Consider the following 19,783-nt stretch of genomic DNA (forward strand, 5'->3'; position numbering starts at 1 on the left):
GGATTTGATCCCGCGTCCAGGATAATTTACTCTAAATTAAAGATTTTAAGCAATGAGTTTGGTATAGTGATGGTTCTCATGACTAAGAGACACACCTGGGACTATATTATGGATGCATAAATGTGCATTACATAGTATCTTTATGGTCCATAAAATGATAAATAGAGTCACAAGTTTGTTCTTGAATTTCTTCAAGAAATATAGTGGCTCATATTGATGCTATGACCAATAGAATTGACAATAATTCTCAAGTTATCTCTATAGTTGAATAACCAAGGTAAATGTGCCAAGTCTTATTGACATCAAGAGAGAGAATTATTTATACGCAACATTGGATATATGTTATGTATGTGTAGTCAAATCCAACTGAGGATGTCTTGTTTAAGTATTACCATATCCGTTGTTAAGAGAAAAATACTCCTCTTAGTTGTCATCTTGGGGTTTCCATATGAAAACCACATTGACGGATATCTCTATAATTTTAATTGGGTACATTATGGAATCAGAATACAAGAATGGATTCATGATTATTATTTGAGTACCAATAGGGAGTATGATAGTAGCACGACCAAAGCCCACTATCATGACATCATGTCAAGCGATTAACAAAATATTTTCTTGTCTCTATGTAAGAGTTTAGGAATATTTTGCTTCCCTATATATAGAGTTTGTGGTGCAACTATCCACTAGGCAAAATTCCTCTTTGCATTTGGATTGACTCCCGTATAAGTCTATATATAGCATGAAGAATATAATGACATTCTTTGCAGGTATATAGATTACATACATGTTAATTAATGGAATATCAAATGTGATGGCACATTATTGTGATATTCAATTGAAATTGATGACAATATTTTATATTATAACACTAAAATGGGACGTAGAAACTAGGTATGTTTGTAAATGGGAGACAAATTTTGGTCTCCAAAATGGATCAAGCGAAGTAAATTCGATGATCGTGCTCTCCATGCTCATAAGACCCACTTATTAATTAAGTGTTTGGTTGCTACTTGGTTTCTTCATGAAACTTGTTATGAACAACTAGCCTTCCTGGTGGTGTCAGGTTGAAGATAGAAGCGTGCTTCATATCTTTATTGTTGAGCCGGATATTTATGTCCAATGGATTTGTAATACCGATCAATTAAATGTTTCAAGGCATAACATTTTCAAGTTGTGTGGCTGTAACATGCACAATTGGGACAGAATATGGTTCTGTCATATTTGGGAAGTGCCTTGACCCTAAGGAATGCATAGGGCTGCTACTTCTTTTTGCGTTAAATCTTACCATTAAAGTTCTTTGGATGGCATTATTACATGGCATCGAACTTGTATGATTCTGAAAATTCAATGTACTTTAGATGATAGAGCATCACTATAATGCTAATGATGATTCCTCGATAAGAGTTTATCATACACATAGACCTGAAGTAATGTAGGAATTAATCTAGAATACATTTGGTAAGTTATGTCCTTTCGCGAAAACATAATATTGGGGGATATTTTGGAACAACGTAATTATATTCTCAAGTGGACTTATGATCCTAGAGATAAAGTTGTGGCCAATCATAGTTGGCATTGGGCAGAATGACTGCCTTGTGTTGTTCGTATCACTCATTAAAAGCTAGCCATATAGTGCTTCGATTTGCACCCATTGAGATACACATACGTGTGACCTAGATGTATACGGTGCTTTATTTAAATAAAACTCCGTATTTAAATTGATCATAAGTGGTGATGCTCTCTTATGAGGAGCATCAAATATTGCCATGAATCCATAGAACATCAAGTTTAACATTACGTCCATTGACCATGTTAGATAATGGTGACCATCAAGAGCAAGAGATCAAACTCTTTGCTGGCTATTATTCTAACAAGATTTAAACCATAGATTTTCTGAATTTACGCTAAGGGTAAATTTAAATTGCTATGGTGATGCTGTATTAATTAATGCAAAATAAATAGGAGACAAGATCTATCTCTCTAATAGTGTAAACCTCATTTATGCTAACACATTAGAGGTAGTCATCATAAGATATAGACCTCTAATAATATAGACATAGTCTATTGAACAGTAGATGCCTAGTGGTGTATGCAATTTGTATAAACACATTTTAAGGTAATCATCAAAAGATTGATGTAGACCTTAGTTAATCCGCAAACGAATTGGGTACGCACGTTGAGGATAGTCACTAAAAATTTAGTGTAGATCCCGCAGTAGCAATTATGGTGCTACCTTGTGTATGGCCAATAGGAATGCTGATTAATGGTAGTCATCTTTGTGAAAAGATATAGACCATATGTTCCAATTTGTGATGTTGGGTACGCATATTGAGGATAGTCACTAAGAATTTAGTGTAGATCCCACAGTAGCAACTATGGCGCTACCTTGTGTATGGCCAACATACAATGTGGAACATTTGTGTTATACAAATAATGAGGTAATACACTTAATGGATTTTGCATTAAAAATGTAAGCGCTATAAGCTTTAAATAAAGCATAAATGGGCTTAACATAAAATGAAAATTGCAAATAACAAAGTAATTGCAATACAAGGGTCGTAATAATAATATTACATGTTTATTGGGTTTGCCAATTTGGACAAACATTTTGAACAATGTAATAATAACACATGTTTATTGAGTTTGTCAATTTGAACAAACATTTTGAACAATGTAATGCTAATAGTACATGTTTATTTGAAATGCCATAGGGCGAATTCTTTGAACAGTACCAAACAACAATTTTATTTGCTTGTAAATTTAAAAATTTACGTTGAACCTATGGCTCAGAAGCAAACAAAACTTATCACTTATGCAATTTTTTGAAGATCTGTGGATCTAGAATATATATTTGCATGCGGCAAATAAAGCATCAGTGGAATATACTAGTAGCCAGAAGACTACATTGTAAAGTACAGATAATAAGATCTGCGATTAACGTTTTAACCTGTGGGCTAAAACATTAAAAAAAGGTATAGTACATAATTATCTAGAAGGATAATTATTTATTTTATAGAAAATGCAACGTCTTTTCCGCAAAAGTACAGAACCTTATCCACACAGACGGACGGTTTCTCCTCGGGAGAAAACCGTCGCTCGGTCGTTGAGGTGGACGCCGTCGGCCCGCCGCTAGGCTGGCCTCCGGCCATCGGCGTGAGGCCGCAGCGAGGTGCAAGCCAAGTCGATAGGAGCCTCCTGGCCGCTGGCGCGGGGGCCGCCTGCCACCGGCGCGAGGCCGCGGGCATGGGGGCCACTGGCGCGTGCCGCCTGGCCGCGTGGTCTTGAGAAGGCCGACCGCCGCCGCCGAGAAGCAGGGCGCCAGCCGCGGGAGCACCGGACGTTGGGGTGCTGTTGTGGGCTGGGGCCCGCCAGCTTGGGCTGGTCGGCCATGGGGGCTTTCGGCGCGAGGTCGCGGGGACCGCCGGCCACAGTGAAAGGCCCACAGGTACGGGACCAAGCGGGCACAGCGTCGCGTGCGTGGATATCGCCGCCGCCTGCCGGGTCATCAGCGATAGCGATCTCCAGCGAAAACTTCGCTCGAGACGCCGCCAATTTGGCACAACTGCGATGTCAACGGCAAAGGTGCATACGCTACTGCTACCGCAAGCATGGCGTGCAGGCAGGGCACCAGTTGGTGGCAAGGGGACGGAGTGTGCCGAACAACAGATTGATTGCAACTTCCTATCGAGGTAAGAATATCATAAATTGATGAAAATTAAATTGCATCTTACAGTGCTTTGATGCAATCGGGACAGAAACCATCAATTTTCTTTTGGTTCTGTTGGTCGATGAAGCCACGGAAGAAGCAAATCAAGATAATCCGTGAGTGCTATTGTCAATGTCAAGCGTCTCATGGTCGAACTCTGCACTTCCATTCTCCAGTGAAGAACGCTTCTTGTTCTTGGCTAGAACTGCCTTCGCGTCTTCCCGCTGGTCGTACAGACCTCTGTTATTCTTCTTGCTCGTAGAGCAAAAGTGCTGATAACGTGTTAAAGCGTGAATGTAAATGAACAAGATTTGGGAGAACTGTCTTTTTCATTGATCTCTGAAAAATATTTATACAAGTGAGGGGTGTCATGAAGGGGCATGACTGTTCCCAAAGGACATGCCCTTTGGAGTAAAACTAACTGTCTAATCCTATCCACTAATCTTGTAATTGATGGATGAGATCACTTCGTGAACAGGTGTTTGTTGAGAGACACCGTTTCACAACATGATGTTTGGTTTCGTCGGCAAATGTTGAAAGAGACCTTCCTGAATCAGTTCAAAGTCATTGCCACTGCCAGGAAAAAAAAAACATTTCAAAGGCATGAGCATTCACTAGCTACTGCAGGAGTTGCTAGTGGCACATGTATTGAAGATCAGTTAAGACTTAGAAGCAATGATGCCTCACAGTATATTGCATTTTCCATTCACACCATTTGAAAGGAGAAAAATACATAAGGAGATACCTCCTCTGTTCTAAACATAGCATATATCTAATTGCATAGCAAAAATCATATACCTAGAAAAGCCAAAAAAAAAAACGTACCCAGGGCAGAGAACTCCCGCTTTGTACGGGGTGTGAGGAAGAGTGTTACCCTCGCCTACGCAATACGAGAAGACCACGACTCAAACCCAGAACCTTCCAGTCACAGCCCGCCCTTCACCTAGAAAAGCCAAAATGATCTATAATTTGAGACAAAGGGAGTACAATCTTGAATGTTAAGATTGTAAATTTGTTTTACTCCTAGGATGTAGGATCAATCCATATATGTAGTCTAATTCCCTCGAGGTTCGAGCATTGTCAAGCTGGGACTCTATCAACGGTCAACACACACAAAAAAAAACAAGGTATCAGGCCTGGATACATTTCTCTATTCACAGTACACACGATGAATACAGCAACTAACCTGTTTGGTTGAAATTACAAGGCACATTACAATTAATCTTTGAGGACGTCAAGGTACAAAACTCCGAAGTCAATCCCAGGAATTCGTCTCATGGCTGTTTCGAACCTTATTCCATGGGAATGCTTTCTCAGTCACCAACAATTTGATGATCTGTAAACATATGTTCCAGATACTGGGCCAAGATCAGCACTTCAGTCTTGCTATCCACCTGGAGAAATCCATAGATTTGGTACATTCCTCTCGCTGCTATTTTCACATGACAATTCAAGCTAAATGAACACAGAGATTCGTTTGGTCGCATGCGCTGCATAGTCGTTGATGATAATCAACTCAACAACGGAGTGACAACAGATTGAGCTGAGCCATTCTGCCTATGGCACATGCAAGCACAGGAATAAAATGCTAAATTGGCCTTCATCTTGGGGCCGGAGTTTTTCGAGTTCTTGAATCATTGGGCTTGCGTTCAGCACTTGACTGTCCCTGTGGCACTTTATAACTTCTGGTTTTGCTCCGGCTAGTTTCAGCTATGCGAGAAGTGGAGGAGCGTTGGCTCGTCCTAGATCCTGTGCGCTTAGTTTCCGGCTTCAGCTTAGCCCTCACTGACCGAGAAGGAACTTGTGTTTTCTGCATCGAGCTTGCACCCTGTTTATCCTTTTGAACAGATTCTTGCTGGATTTGACTCTGGTCACTACTAACATGAAATTCCCCAAAAACAACTGATGCTGAGATACCCTGAACAAGAAATATTTAAACATATACAAAATCAGAAGAAAAAGAGAAAACTGAAATAAAAGAGTAATAAACAGAGAAGAAAATTTCTGACAAATTAAGTATGACCAAGAAAGCAAAATCAATCATGTATGCTCATATTCCTGGCATGTTAAAGAAGAACACAGCAATACAAAAAATAGAACATCTTTTCCAATGCCATGCCATTTTTTAAGATGATAATACAGTGCTATACTAGGATCATGAACTGAAACATTATAATACTAACAGGCATATCTACAAATATCACCTTATTTTGAATTGGAGAGGCTTCTGGACCCTCAACTTGCTCCTCTTCAGAATCATCCATTTCCTCACATTCAAACTCAACATGCTGGCTATCTTCCTCGGAATCACTTAATTCTTCTTGCTCCATTACAATTCCTTGCATTGATTCTTCATTAGGTTCTTGAATACAATGATGAAAATAGGAATTTATAACCTCGAGCTCTGGAACACTTGATTTGTCCTTCCTAGAAACTTCATCTTGAACATTTGATCTGCTAAAACTACTTCTGAAGTCATTTGAATCTTTTATTGCCGTTGGAGAACATAAATGAATGTTCAAGTCAATACTTGTCTCCCTCTCAGAAGGGCTTGTGGATGCTTGCCCAGCTGTTGACTGGTCATCTACTGGGACTTCGCTCATGTTATTATCAGACTGATGGTAATCAAGGTTACTATCATATTCTGCTACTTCATTATGCACATCAACTTCCATTCTTTGCAAGAGAGGATGGAAGTCGATAGTGTTAGCATTTACAGTACCATTTTCGGTGGAACCTGTAGTCTGGTTGTTACTTCTCTCAACTCGAAGTTTCTCAAAGGGGAAAAGATCATATTTTCTTGACTGATTAATAAGATTTTGAACCGGGTGACTATATGACGAAACCACATCTTGAGAATACTGAAACAGTAAAGGATGCATCTGCAAATCTTGCTCAGCACCATCCTCCGTAGCATTATCATTAGAGATCTCATTCTGCTGCAATCTAGAATTAGCTCTGTGACCAGGGAACAGATTTAGCTGTCTATAAGCACTTTCTGTAAAGGCCAGAGGTGGCACAGGATACATATTCTTTGCTGCATGATCCGAGGTGCCATGAAAGTGTGTTGCGTTCGGATGAAATGCCACCTGAGATAGGACACGGACAGAAGGTGGAAGGTTCACAGGAGGCAAGTCTGGAGCCAACTTGACCACACAACCACCTTTCTCTTTACTCAATTTGGAAGCCGGCAGTTGGTCCAGAGATCCACATGATACCACTGGAGCTGCAGTGGAAGGTGTTCTCAAATATGATGGGCCATCAGAAGGGCAGTACATAAAAGGTATATATGAGGTGGTTAGATCAAGTTTCGCACAACTTCCTTTCTGCGGTTCAATGTAACCACATGTAGCACCACATTCTTCATCGACAGCCTGTGCCTGACTGTATCATCATGCTATTTCCAGCATGTTTTGATAAGGACAGTTGACAAGGCATCATGTTCATGCTCCTACTATCTGTGTCTTCCAAAAATGCTTCATTGACATATGAATCATCATCATTTTCAACATCTTCAGAAGCATTGTTATCAGCCTGTGATGAAAGCATACAAAAATTATGCTTAATGAGATCACTTTAGATGGAGATTAAGATACTATTTGGATATACTAAGTTAAAGAAACATACTAACCTCTTGTCCACAGTGTGAATCGGGCATGGATGCTCTAAGCTTTCTCCTCTTTGCTTCATATGTTCGCCTTCTTTCTTTTTCAGCATCACTTTTAGTGTAAGATTTCTGGACTCCACTTGCAACTCTCCATTGACGTTGGAGCAGTGAAGGATCTCTATGTGGCACTACAAACCTCCAAACTGATGTCCAGTCGTTTTTGAATATCCTCAGCCCCTGAAATCACAGTATGGAAGAAACTAAGCGACACAAATCAAGCATGGAAAATTGAAGATAGCATGCAGTCACAAGATATCACCTCCTGGATACATTCTTTCTCCTCGACTGTCAAGTGGAGATGTCTTCATATGGCGCACATCCTGCATTAATTCAGATAAGAATATAGTTATTTTGAAGCTTATGTTGGGTTTTGCTGATAGCAGTCATGAGCTCAAAATCTATCATATCCTGATGATTGACCATGATAATACACGATTCAAGGACAAAGAATTTCCTGCTGCTATCCTATAATATTTCATCTCTATTTGGTGATAAATAAAGCTACCTCTCTTTTTTTTTCTTTTGCTTTCTCAGATATTTCATAAAACGGACTCTCTATAGATCCCCACCAGTGATCAATTCTCGCATGAATGGCTAACGATCCGGTAAGTCCAACATTGATTCCTTCGGACGTGTGCTGTACCGGAAGTAGGCTATTTGCCGTAACCAGATAGCATTAATCCCATTTCCCTGCTATAGGCATATTTCTAAAAAGGATAAGCTGGCAAGCACAGGTTTCTAAACAGGAGTTAGGTATGGGTTGTGTGATTTGAGATAGAGTTTACCTCTCGGGGAGGGAACTCTATCGTTCTAGAGACAGATATTCTTTCCTCTCGGTACTTAGATTTTTATCTAATCTCTCATTCCTGTTTCCTTTGTTCTGCCAACTACCTAGCGAACTGAAACATCTTAGTAGCCAGAGGAAAATCAAGTCTCATGTTGCTCCTCGGAAAACGCGTATAGTAGTCTCACTGGCCTTGCCTTCACCAATGGCACTTCAAGAATTCTGTCTAGAGCTAGATCCCATCCCGTATAATGGAATGTTTTCTCGAAAGACCTCCTTGTATTTTATCATGCCCATTCCGCTTACAGCTAGAATATCTATCTCTGATCCTGCCCTCCTTCCTATCTGTCATTTTTTTGACACGAGGAACTCACCATGAATCCACTAATTGCTGCTGCTTCCGTTATTGCTGCTGGATTGGCCGTAGGGCTTGCTTCTATTGGGCCCGGAGTTGGTCAAGGTACTGCTGCAGGACAGGCTGTAGAAGGTATTGCGAGACAGCCAGAAGCAGAAGGGAAAATACGAGGTACTTTATTGCTTAGTCTAGTTTTCACGGTTAAAGCTCAAGTAAGCTCTTTGGCAGCTCGTTGTGCCATTACTTTCGGTTGCGCAATTCCAATTCTCGTAATCTTTGTCTCCATAATCTTTAGAGATTCTTGTGGTGTACACCCCCCCCCCCCCCCCCCCCCCCCCCCCATGTTATCATTCACAGCTTCAGTAGGGCAAGTTCACCATCTCTCTGAGAAAGAGAAGCGTAAGAAAAGGAGGTTCTTTTCCCCATCTCTTTTGGCAAAGAGTTAAGGAATTTAGGGCGGGAAGAGATCTAAGAGTGATAATACACAACATGGCCAAATCAACCCAACCCAAATCAGTGTCAGAACAAGGCAACACGCAGACAAACTCTTTCACAACATATATACTTACTCTTTGAAAAAATCTAGTAGCCAGAGGTTGAATAATATAGCGCCACGCACAAGCAGAGCAACATGTGCCACTAAGAGAGTAGTAAAAAACCATCTCTCCAGTTTGCTACTGAGTAAGTTATTAAATAAAGGTGATATTGTCCACAAATCTTGTCAAGAAATTTAAATAACATACTACTATTTTGTTGGCACATAAGCAAAATGATAGACATCAAAATGAGATAGATAAAAATTATCAACAGTGTAAGTGCTGCGGCAGAAACTTCGCTACCTACACAATACAGGATTTTATAAAGCACTCTCTTCATTGTTTAAAGACCAGTTCAAAACCAGAACTTCAATACTACACAATATAGAATGAGAACAACATACTGCTATTGTTAGCATGAACTGCTAATCTGATAACACTACTATGCAACTCAATGGACACCTTGACCATAATGTTGAACCCTAAAAGGCACATGAAAATCAATTCAGCATCTTATCTTACAGTAAATGAAGGGGAAAACATTTACCTTAACTGGATTATCAGGAGCTTTGGAGGAGCTACGATTCTTTTGTCTCACAAATATCTGCACCAAAGAAATATTTCATTCAGCAGGCATAATACCCAAGTCCAGAACAAGGAATTCTCAAATACCATGAGCAACTACCAATTTATAAGACAACCAATAGGCATTATAGAAAGGATCCCCCACCCCGAATGAGCAGGAGAGCTGCTTTAAATTTCATTAAGAAAATTAGATGGAGAAAAATCCAAGCTTACTTGCTTGTGCGATCAAAAGGAAAGCAAACTAAATTGACAACAGACCTTTGTGACAATAAAATGCTCAGACTTCAGAATCTTTATTGAGCCTGCTTTGGCAGTACTGAGAACAGACATCAACTTTAGGCCACGAGTAATGCCAGCAAGGTCAAAAATGTCATTGCCATGTCAATACAGTCAAAACAACTCCTCTTTCTAATACTGATTCCTTGAAGCCATTTCATGTCCTTCATTACTCTCAAAAAAAAATTGTTAGATTGTTATGGCTGCTGTGTTTGCGGTACGGCGGCAATGGAGGTGTGGGCAGTGAGCCTCGAGATCGTAGTCTCGGCCAAGGTTGGAGCAAGGTTTTCCCCTCGGCTCCCTATTTTGTTGAAGAAGAGGAGATAGAGATTAGGCTAATTCATTCTTGATTGATTCTGTTTGGTCGAGTGGCTTAGATAGGCCTCCGGCCAGCTCTCAAACAAACTCCTAAATTTGCTCTCTTATTCCTTAAATCTCTCAAATTGCTAACCTTCCTAGCTAAGTCCTAGACCTGCCTGTTTGGCATGAACAGCCACTGCTGTTGCCTGATGTGGTTGCTAGCCCCTTGCTGCACCTTGTGAAGGACTTGCCCCACATGACAAGATTAAGATTAAAATAAACTATTTCATGCCATGTCAATCTTCACTAAATAGATGATAAAAAGAACTACTGATTTATGCCTGACAAATCATAAAAAGAAATTAAAGAACTTTTGGATCTTGAAACAAATTTTGCAATCAAAAGGAGTAACGAAAAAATACCTGATGCTTTGATTTACAAGGAAGAAAGCGCTTTTGTATTGCTGCCCAGTCATTGTTATATTCCAGAATTCCTAGAGCTAATAATCTGCAAGCAGATAATATACTATAAAATTAACTGTGTAAAGAAGTGACAAGCATCATATCAACTATACACTTGAGGAGGGCATTACATGATGTCCTTTAGGCAAGTGGTAATAACAACGAAGCAACCATGATACAATTAACCATACAAAAGGAGGCGGTCTTGAGGAAAGTTGAAAAAAAGGATGAATGGAATAGCTGTGATACAGCTGATGAGGAAGTTAACACACAATTTGCATAAACCAACACCACTAATACAGAAACAAAAATAGTATGCAGCCCAACAAAAATTAAGTATTCAGATTTCTTGATTTTCTTTGTTTTTTAGTCAAGAAGGCACGGAAGCATGCACAACTTTCAAAAGAAATCTTGGAGAAGATGTAAAACACACCTGTCCTCTGCATCAGTGAAAAGCACTCTACTGGCCATAGCTGAAGGAGGTGACTTATGAGGAAAGAGTGCAAAATTGAAAAGTGAAAAGAACCTCTGTGCTAATCTTGCAATGCCAGCAGGAACAAGAGCAACTGTATCCTTTTTAATATTCTCAAGCAGGGTAGCAGCCAACGATTTCTTCTGCTTCAACTGCCCAGATGAAGGAGATGATGCTGTAGGCACACTAGTTGATCTATCTTGAGAAACATTATTCACTTCTTTGCAACTGTTAATCACTGGTGAAGGAAACAGGGGCTCTTTCCTGCGGGTTTTGTCAGCAGTGCCATCCACATGACTTTTTCTATACTTCACGACAGCTGTAATCTCAATATGAAAGCAAAGTCACAAATCAAGTGGTGACAACAAATAAGTGAAGTATAAAAAATTGCCCCATGTACCAATCTTGAACTTACCAGTTGCAACATCACTTAAATAGTCGAGGGCCAACTCAAGCGGTGCGACATCAAGGATGGATATAATCGGACTCTTGATTAACGGAATCCATTGGCATTCCGAATTTTCAGAAGAAACAAAACTAGACGAGAGATGATTGGATTCAAAGAAGATATGCCGTTGAGGAGCACTCCTAGCCAATGCTTGATCACGAGCACCAACCAACTCAACTATCATCTTTTTGACATTATTAGCCACATCTTGTCTAGACGAATCAAGAACACATAGGGAAAATGTTTGGATAAGGAGCTGAACATGCTCATATATCAACACATGCAGTTGCCCGAGCTGCTGATCAGTAAATCCACATGCTAAAGGTGCACGCGTTAGTGAATTCAAGGATGAAGGGAAAAGGGCATTCTGGGTAGCATATTGCCATCCAAAAGCATGTGCAGGAGTCACCAATGCAGATGGAATATATGGCACAATTGGTCTTAAATGAGTTTTATTGGATTCCTGACGATAGCTACCAGCCCCAGACAACTCGGTTAATGGCCGCCTCTGCCTAGTCTGAGGCCTACGGCCATCTTTCTCTTTTCTATGATTTGTGTCGTCATAGTTCTCAACATTTTCATCACCATCACTTTCTAGGGCCTCCTCAATCTCGAGCTCAAAGTCTGCATCATTATCATCTTCATCTTGGTTATCGTCCCCCTGGAGTGCCTGTGTGTCATTGCCTACACCAGACAGGACAGCAGCAAGAAACTTGCGGTATTCCTCTTCTTCATCAACATTTTGCAGACCACTATCGTCATCTGATTCCTGGAGAAAGGTCTCCAATTCCTCAAGTGAATAGTTTTCTAGTGAGTATCTTGCTCTCGTCCGTCTGCAAATTGCATCTTCCTCACTAATTTCGAGAGATAGGTGGTGAGGGTTTTGCACTGTTGGAGAGCAAGCAGCTTCGCTTGCTAAAACATCTTTTTCCAATCCATTCAAGCGGCCTTCATCATTCTCAAGATTAACCTGGGTAGACGTTTCTTCTGGAAATATTTCATTGACAACATCTTGAGAGGACAATCTATTTTGAGGAAGTGCACTGTCACTTATATTTTCATTAACTACAGTATTCTGCAGATATGTCTGACTACTTGGTCGATTTTCAGAACTATGTTCCTCGCATTCTGCTTCTGAGGTAAGGTTTGATGAGGTCTCAGACGGAGATCCTTCCCTAAGGAAAGGGTTAAAATCTATGTCATCCTCCTCCACGTCGTCATCAACTTCCATATTAGATGATGCGATAGTGATTTAATCAAGACAGTAGGATTCCTACAACCTGTCATCCATAAAGTGTAAAAAGTTGTGTTAGGATCAATACAATGTGTTACACTTTGCAAGAAAAAAAAACATTAGCATGCAATGGCAAGTCAGTAAAACTATTGCATAACACAAGGATATGAACAAACACCCATGTAAGATCAAAACTTGGATTACACTTAGCACCCACATGGATATGTTTTATTGGCATATAGCAATAACATAGTTGCAACGTGTTTAAAGTGACTCTTTATAGCAGATGTCAGGCATAACACACTCATCTATATTTCGAAAATATGAAGTTTTGAAGTAAGCTAACTTTAAGCCAAAACATCTAAATCTAATCTAAAAAACAAAACGATTGCACCATAGACACAATACAATATCAAACTATCAAAGAAATATCATCAATACCATTTCATTGTTAAGGATGAAGATGACCTAAGCTTCAATATCAGAGAATGTACCATGCAGGCCAGTGTAGCCCTAATAATCCAGATAATGCCTTTTTTTAAAATAATAGGAAATTGTGGAGGATAAGCAGGCCAGTGTAGCCTTCTGTAGGTAACAGTTCTGTTCTGACACGGGGGCGGATCTAGTGAAGGGACATGGGTGTACACATGTACACCCAATAATTTTTGGAAAAAGTTAGAAGTTAGTAGGCATCAAACAAACAAATAGCTTGAGGTTAGAGTTTGAGAACTCAATTTCAGTTTCGCACAGCAGACAGGAAAGAGAGAGGGGGGGGGGGGGGGGGGGAATACATGGTGGGCGCTCTTCGCCGGCGAAGAGATAGGCGAAGGCCTCGGCACCTGGCGTAGGGCGGCGGCGGCGGTACCCCCACCTAGTCGTCGCAGGCAGGGAGGGAGGGAGAGAGCAAGCGCATGCGGTGTGGAGGTGACGGATGCGGCGGCGGCGGCGAACGGAACAGAGGAACGCGAGGAGGGAGACGGAAACGAGGGAGGTGGAGGACGGTTGGGCTCCAGATGGATTTTTTTTCAATTTGCTACTCCATCTTTTTCAAATTACATGTAATTTTTAGTTTTCTACGTATATAGTTTTTTATAAAGATATCTCTACTCTCTGACTATAATATATATAATATTATAAAAGAGCGAAGTGTTTTTTCAACTTTTTTTTATTCCTACTATATAAAATACGCTTATTTTGGTCCGTCCCTAGGTTTTCTGATTTTTTGACGTACGTACCTAAACCAAAAAAAATGAAATAGAAATGGAAATACGGACTAGTAATAAACCAAAACGAAAAAGAAACATAAACGGAAAGTGTCGGTGTTTCGGACCGGCGGGGCCTCAACCAACTAGTAAATTTGTACTGCGTATTCCCAATCCCGTATGGTGATGCAAAGAGACATAAGGTTTATACTGGTTCGGGTAATGAGCACCTTATGTCCAGTTTGGGGAGATCGATTTTGTATTCCTTGTACCGAAGCGCTCGTAGTAGGGGGTTACAAGCCGGGCGAGAGAGGGAGCTAGTCCCAGGTCTCTACGTGGGGCGGCGTGGATTGCTTGAGATGTTGATCTCAGGCAGCGGAGAAGCTCGAGCATTCGTCTGTGCGTTTATGCGTGAGTCCGTTGCGTGGGCGTAAACCTAATCATCCATGTCTCTCCCTAGAAACGGCCCAGGTCCCTCCCTTTTATAGTTGAAGGGGGGACTAGGGTGATACATTCGCTAGCTACACGGCGTTGTGCGGACGGAGGCGGCATGTCCGAGCCTGTAGCCTGTTACTGTGGTGGCGTGGGCGATGGAGTGGTCCCGTCCTTGAAGTACTGGTGCGACGCGCCGGTCACATCCGATCCTGTGCGTCGTGGGAGCTCCAAGGTTACCTCGAAGCGGGCATGGCGGTCGGTGTGCGGGTCACTGTGTGTTGACTGCACGAGAAGCCGAGGCTCAGTTGGTGCCGAGGCTAAACCATCGTGGGAGGCTCGGCGGACATGAATCCCGGGGTTGTCGCCTCTGAAGTAGATTGCCGAGGCTTGGAGGGAACAGTTGATCTCGTACGTTGATTCTGAGGCTATGATGACTCGGACTAGACTCCCCATGTCATGTTGTCTCCGGGGTGGGGGTTACATGGCATAGTGTAGTGTAGGCGCTGATCGTGGGCACAGCACCAGAACACAGTGGTCGGTAATCCCAGCTGCGCCCTGTCCTAGTCGATATGGCGTTGATGCGACTCCTTGTCCCGTCGGCCACTCTATGGTGTCGAGCCGTCGTCCGGCTGAGATTGCGGAAGTGGTTGACGCATTAATAGGACGTGATGCTCTGTCGGGGAGCCCGGTCGAGGTAGAAGCGACGGATTATTGCTGAGCCGGCTTCGAGCGAGATGGAGAATCGACATCTCGTCCGAGGCTTTACGCGTGGGGCCTCAGGCGAGACGGAAAATCGGTTCTCCGTCGAGGCCCCCTATGCAAGGCCTCGCGTGAGGCGGAGGTTTGGTAGGCCGCCGAGACCTCCCGCGCGAGGCCAGGAGCGAGGTGGAGAGCCTGTGAGCTCGGACAAGGCCGGGGTTTAACAAATGGTTTACCCTTTGGCTTTGTTTTTTATGGGGTTTAAGTGATTCTTTTGGTATACACTCGGGGTAACCTATTCTATGGTACCCGACAGTAGCCCTCGAGCCTCAGGGAGAGTGTGAGTGCTCTTCTTGAGGTTTTGACGAGGCTTGACTTGCGGTAGCTCCTGGCGAAATAGTGTTTCATACTTTTAGGCCTCGGTGGGTGCGCGCGAGCGCACCCGCCGGGTGTAGCCCCTGAGGCCCTAGGGGAGTGGATTCATTCCTCTAGGGTCTTTTTCTCATGTTGACCGAGGGATGTTATCGTATCTACCGAGCCCATAAGTGCAAGTTTGGGTCGCGGGGTCTCGGCAAGATTGTAGGAAGAACCCCCGTGCCTCTACACAGAGCGAGAGGGCGATCAGGAGTCCTCCTGACTTTTTGTGCGACCCTCATGCTTCCTTTTCGCTCGAAAGGAGGGGTGGAATATGCTAGGCTACCCTTGGTGGGCACGAGCGGTGACACTTCCAATGAGCTGTTATCGGGTAAGTCCGAGTGGAGGCCCATGCCCCATTCGCTAGGGGTCGGCTAGCGGTCTAGAGACGCACTCCAAGAGTACCAGAGGGTTTTTCTAGTGGGTGCTGGGGCCGTTCGCTGGGCCCCGATGGCTCGGTGCCTCCCTACGGTGGGATCCCATTCTGAGACCTCCTTGCCGGTCTCGGATATGACTTAGGGCGTCCCAAGCATTTTGCTTGCTTGGGCCTTGGCCCCGTATGAGCTCGCCCATAGTCGTCCCTGACTCTGTTGCCCTAGGGCGGCTATCGAAACCCTTAGGGGCCCAGCCTTCGAACCCCTGGACCGTAACGGGCTCGATGCCCTTTATCGTGTTTTTCTCGAGTTTTAAGTGCGGGCTTGGGTCGCTTGTCTTTGTCTTGGGTGCAGGAGGAGCCCCCGAGCCTCCGCACGGAGCGAGAGGGCGGTTAGAGGTCCCCCCGACTTTTTTGTTTGACCCTCGCACATCCTTTTCGTTTAGACGGAGGGGTTTTTTGTCGAGCCCACTCATGTGCGAGCCTGGGTCGCTGGGTCTCAGCAAAATTGCAGGGAGAGCCCCCGAGCCTCTGCACGGAGCAAGAGGGCGATCAGGAGTTCCCCTGGCTTTTTGTACGCCCCTCGCATGTGAGGGTTTGTTTGCCGAGCCCCCCTCGGGTGTGAGCCTAGGTCGCAGGGTCTTGGCATATCTACATGAAGAGCTCCCTAGCCTCTGCACGGAGCGAGAGGGCCGTTAGGAGTTCCTCTGGCTTTTTAAACAACCCTCGCGTGTCCTTTTCGCTCGGAAGGAGGGGTTGTTTTGCCGAGCCCCCTTGAATGCGAGCCTGGGTCGTTGGGTCTCGGCAAGGTTACAGGAAGAGCCCCTTAGCCTCTGCACGGAGCAAGAGGGCCATCAGGGGTTCCCCTGGCTTTTCGTATGACCCTCGCGCTTTTTTTTTGTTCGGAAGGAGGGGTGGAATATGCCAAGCTACCCTCGATGGGCGCGAGCGGTGGCACTTCCGGTGAGCTGTTATCGAGTGAGTCCGAGTGGAGGCCCGTGCCCCATTCGCTAGGGGTTGGCTAGCGGTCTAGAGACGTACTCCAAGAGTACCAGAGGGTTTTTCTAGTGGGTGCCAGGGCCGTTCGCTGGGCCCCGGTGGCTCGGTGCCTCCCTACGGTGGGATCCCATTCGGAGACCTCCCTGCCAGTCTCGGACATGACCTAGGGCATCCCAAGCATTTCACTTGCTTGGGTCTCGGCCCCATGTGGGCTCACCCGCGGTCGTCCCTGACTCTGTTGCCCTAGGGCAGCTATCAAAACCCTTAGGGGCCCAGCCTTCGAACCCCTGGACCGTAATGGGCTCGGCGCCCAGTTCCTTCGTTTGAAAGGAATAGGGTGGGGGATATCTCCCCCATCGGCTTGACAACGGCTGGCGCGCCTTTTGAGACGATTTTCTCGGGGAGGCGGAATGACGCCTACCGCTGCAGCGGTCGGACGCGACGTGGTGTCAGTGGATGGGACGTAACTGTTCCCACGATTAATGAGGAAAGGGTGGGCACGTGGGCGGTAAAATCGGATCGGGATTAACCACGCCGGATCTGAGGGAAACTTCCCCGATTTCGTCGCTCGTCCGTTTCACCTTCATCCTACATAAATACGCAATGAGCCTCGCCCCTCCCCTCCTTACCTTGCCTGCATTAGCTTTGCCGCCTTTGAGCCATCGCTAGAGCAGAGAGCCTCGGGAGGAAGAAGGAGAGAGGTGAGGCAGAGAGAGAGAGGGAGAGAGGGACTCACTGCTGTGGGGGATAGACCCCCTATACCCTCATGGGTATACATGGGCCGCACCACCGGAGGTAGCCCGGCCCGCAAGATCAAGTTGTACATCGCAAGGCTACAAGTTGTACTAGACATTGTAATAGTACCAAATAGGATACTTTACTTGTAACCTTGTCCCTTCAGAGTATATAAGGAGGGGCAAGGGTCCCCTAGAGGACAGATCCATAGAGGTTAATCTGTATACATCTCAATACAATACACCAAAGACATAGGACGTAGGGTATTACGTCGACCAGACGGCCCGAACCTGTCTAAATCGCTGTCTCTGCGCCTTGTGTCACCATCTGGTTCCTGATTACACGCATCCTACCGATAATCTACCACCACGGGCACCCCCCCTCGGTGGACTGCCGACCATATTTCGTCAACAGTGGCGCGCCAGGTAGGGGCCCCCTTTTAGGGGTTGTGCGCGCTAATTCCATGGCGGACCAGATGGCGTACCTCAAGATCAATATTACGTTCTCGGGGATCGACCTTCGATTCTGTACGGGAATTTCCTCATCGTCATCGTCTGCGACGATTCAGCTTCTCGCGTGCTTCGATACGCAAAGCGCCAGGGCCCGGTGCGATCGCCTCGTCCTGTTCGTGAAGCACTCGGACAAATCATCAAAAGCGTCATCGGCAAGCACCATGACCAGGCTGAGAGCCCAGCTCGGACTAGTATGCAAGATCAGACTCAGTCCTGGGTCCACACGTCTCCGTAGCGTGCGGCTAAGGAAGGGGCCAGGCCACGGATTGGAAAAGGCCTTGACGACGAAGTTTCTGCATACGTGCAGGAGGCTCCAAGCAATCACCAGAGAAGGCAATATGCATCAGCCATGCAAACAAGGATTTGCATGTGCTCATGTACGTGCATATACATGCACAGAGTTGCTCCTACCAACTACGATTCGGATCTGATCTACACCGCCATGCAACAAGTCGCCCGACCACATCGAGCCACCCGGCGAGCCACGTCGAGAGCCATCGAGCCGCTGAGCGAACCGCATCGAGCCACCCGACGAGCCATGTCGAAAGCGATCGAGCCGCTGAGCGAGCCGTCCGAGCTCACGTCGACCACGTCCCGAACAGCTCCGCCGAGCTCCGACCACGTCGACCAAAGACCACGCAAGTTCGTTAAGGACAGTAACGATCCTTCGGCTTGCATGCAAGCATGCCCATGTGTGGGTCACGTATATCAATATGGAACAAGCTAAGTCATGTTTCCTATTTCAATTAACTATTCTATGCATATATATTGGATATATCTACATCTACGTAAATATTTCTGGCAGGTGCTAGAACTCCGACCAGGCGTATCTAGCAGCAAGCAGCCAAACGACGGCAAGCCAGCAAGGAGGTCGTGCAAAGCTAGCTGGTCGACCGTACGGATCAGTTTGCACATATGCATGATTGTTCGGAAATTAATACGTACATGGTTATGTACCATTGTATTAACCAACATCAAGCAAGTTGCTGATCCATGGCGAACCAGATGGCGTACCTCAAGACCAACGTCGTTTGCGGCAACTCATCTTGCTGCGACGGCCTCCTTCAACAACATCTACGACAAATCGGTGGCGGCGTTCAACATCGTGCGCGGCTGCCGTCATCAAATCCATCCACAAGTCGGAGCTTGACTGGTGGTCGATGAATTCATCGCCCGATTGTGAACGTGAGAATCGATCTACAGCATCATGCAAGATGACGTCAGCATGCAAAGATCATGCGCGATCTACTACATGCAAGATGATAATCGGAACGGGTCTCCATCGTCGACTTGACGGATCTCCATCATCGACTAGCACGACGCTGCACTCGTTGCCTCCCTGGCTACATTCTCCAACAGCCTGGGCCCATCGCCGCAAGTCCAGATTGGATCAGAAGCTCGATACATGTCTCGGCGATACGCCTAGTCGGAGCCAACGCTCAAGAGCTGAGATCAGCACCGCGGGCACACGTACATGCAAGCTAACTACGAATGTCTAGGATACTTGCACGTGCATGTGCATGCATGTATCTATCGTGCTCCAGACATAGCTCGTTGAGCCATCAAGGGAGACAGCGAGCTGTTAAG

At 44.8% G+C, this 19,783-nt stretch overlaps 1 pseudogene; it reads right to left on the bottom strand.

Annotated features, from left to right (window-relative positions):
* Window positions 1-4,690: 4,690 nt before the first annotated feature.
* LOC136549775 (uncharacterized) lies at window positions 4,691-13,856 on the bottom strand (annotated as a pseudogene).
* Between the last annotated feature and the right edge of the window lie 5,927 nt (window positions 13,857-19,783).

The sequence above is a fragment of the Miscanthus floridulus genome, chromosome 4 (genome assembly GCF_019320115.1).
Source record: "Miscanthus floridulus cultivar M001 chromosome 4, ASM1932011v1, whole genome shotgun sequence".
Taxonomy (NCBI): Eukaryota; Viridiplantae; Streptophyta; class Magnoliopsida; order Poales; family Poaceae; genus Miscanthus; species Miscanthus floridulus.